We start from the raw sequence: 2,742 nt of genomic DNA, 5'->3' as shown, positions 1-2,742 counted from the left end.
GAAGAAAAATACGTCGTAAACGGATGCCAGGTGAAAAGGAAGCTAATGCTGGATTGACTGCTGAACAGGAAATTTATCGCATCATGAAGGATGTAATTGATAGCTTGATTACAGAAATAACAGGTAGATTTTTTACTAGATTTAGATTCACGGTTTCGATTTCTATTGGATGTGCAAAATATTGTTTCTGGAGATTTCGAAGACGGAATATTGCAAGAAAAATGTTCTGACTTAGCAAAGAGCTATCCAGGTGATATTGATGGACCAGAATTGTACACAGAAGTTAAAGACTGTAGAATGTTGATAAGTAAAAGAACACAGACCAATTTTCCTGAACCAATGGTTGCACCTGATTTGCTAACATTTATAATTTCATATGGTGAAGATGTTTTCCCAAATTTAAGAATTGCATTGCAGATTTTGTTAACAGATGGGGTTTCTATTGCTAGTTGTGAAAGGTCCTTCAGCAAGCTGAAATTAATTCTTACATACTTGAGAACCGCAATGATTCAAGAATGACTTAGTAACTTGACAATATGAAGTATTGAAAAAGACGTACTTAATACCTTAAATTTTGATAGTTTAATTGATGCATTTGCAGCAGCAAAAGCACGAAAGGTTCATATAATGTAACCATGAATACCAGAATGCTACCTGTACAAGATCTAGTTAAGTATATGTACAGTTTTGTAAACTAATAAAATTTGTTATTTGTAAACCGAAGTAGTATTTTATCAATCTGTTTTATAATCCATGTACACCACAAGTGACTGGCTTCTCATATAATACATAAGTTTCAAAACCAGGGATATAACAGAAATTTATTCTGCATGCTTGAAAGATTACTCTAGCTATGTGACTTTGAACAATACATGACATAAATATCAAAATGGTTTACAAATTATGTAAGTACACCTAGTAGCCTATACTTCATTAGTTCCATGTTTACAGTTGTGATATCGTGAGATGTTATATTGTGACTTTACTTTAGGCCTGTAAGGCGGTAATTAATTCTTTATGTTCTTGTCATTAAGTGGGTAATGAGTCACAAAACAAATAATCAAAACACTTCAGAGGTGGGGACGCCAAAAGTGTCTTTGCCACCTGGTGCTGAGAACCCTTTCTACGCCACTGTAAATGTCATCAGTAAACGTAATTATGGTAAATCGTCATTTTCATCGTGTGAAACTATTTAAGAAAGTTTACAATAGTAACAAAGTAAAAAACATTTTCAGCAATGAATAGTAAGTTTGCAACGTAGCTTTTCCTCTGGTACAATACAGAAGCGGTGAAGCATGAAAGTTTCGAGAAGTGGAACAACATTCTTTGACACGTGTTGGACTGTAGTCCATGAGATTACTTATACCCCAGAAGACTATTCTGTTTGATAACCAAACAAAAGTTTCGCTTGAACATTGTTGTTCATAACCTATTAGAAAATATACTCTTTTACACAAACAATATGTCCCATCTTATTTTCCTTAGACGTAATCGCCTTGTACCCATCCATACCCATAGAAGAAGGCATAGATATGATCATCAACTTCACATCTTACTTTATCAACATATGTTTCCAGTGAACATCACATTAGACGCCATCCGCAGAATCCCCATTATGTCATACACAACAGTTATTTTAAAATTTGATGACACTTTGTACAAATAAAACAAAGGAGTAGCAATGGGTAACAGCAGCAGTCACATTTGCTATAATATTCATGCATACACTACAAACCAAAGCCCTTGACACATATAGACAAAAAAATAAGGTTTAATGCCAGAAGTGTGGTACAGATACACTGTACACTACAGCCGTTTTACTATTTCCTAAAAAACTTCCACCTATCAGTCAAGTTCACACTAAAACTACCCAACGCAGAAATAAAATTAACGTTCTTAGACGTAGCCCTAAAAATCGAAGACAGACAAATACGGAGCTCCATGCATAACAAATAATGCAAAAAGCCGATATTTCTCCATTACAAATCACACCACCCAGAACGAGTCAAAAGGGGAACCATAACAGGAGAATTAAAGAGAATAAATCAAACTGCTCCACACCAAATGACATTCAAACAGCACAAAATGACTTTAAAACTCTACTATTACAAAACGGATACTCCAAATATTACATCGACAACGTTTTCAAATCACATAAAAACAAAACACTGCAACAGCAACAGACCCCCCCCCCCAAGAAAACAACAACAACAAACAGACACGAAAACGGCCACAATGAACATTCCTTTCATAAACAACACAATCACAAGCAAGATTCGTAAATTCATTAAACAATCCCAACTGACAATCAACATAACGCAAAAACCATGTAAAACACTGAAAGAAACTATTAGTTTACTTTTTATTCTCACAAACAAAATGTGTCAAAAACAATGATACGCCAGAGAAAACGGAGCAAGACAAATGTGCCACATCAAAAACGTGGTCTACCAAATCATTTGTAATATATGTGGAGACGCATATATATATATATATATATATATGAGAAACCGGAAGACCTTTGCACACGCGCATTTCAGAACACATCAGTGCGTTATATACGTACGATCAACAGAAAACCGCTCCAGCAGAACACTTTATATACAAACACGGAACCCAAGACACAAAAAAAACATTTAAAGTTCTATCGTACAAAAAACAACAAAGATTTTGAAGAAAGAAAATATATGGAAACTGTACTCATTAACGAAAAAACTTCAAAACTTAACAGAGACAATGGGT

The sequence above is a fragment of the Limulus polyphemus genome, unplaced genomic scaffold (genome assembly GCF_000517525.1).
Source record: "Limulus polyphemus unplaced genomic scaffold, Limulus_polyphemus-2.1.2 Scaffold2489, whole genome shotgun sequence".
Classification (NCBI taxonomy): domain Eukaryota; kingdom Metazoa; phylum Arthropoda; class Merostomata; order Xiphosura; family Limulidae; genus Limulus; species Limulus polyphemus.
The sequence above is the reverse complement of the archived record's forward strand: the minus strand, read 5'-3'. Positions refer to the sequence as shown.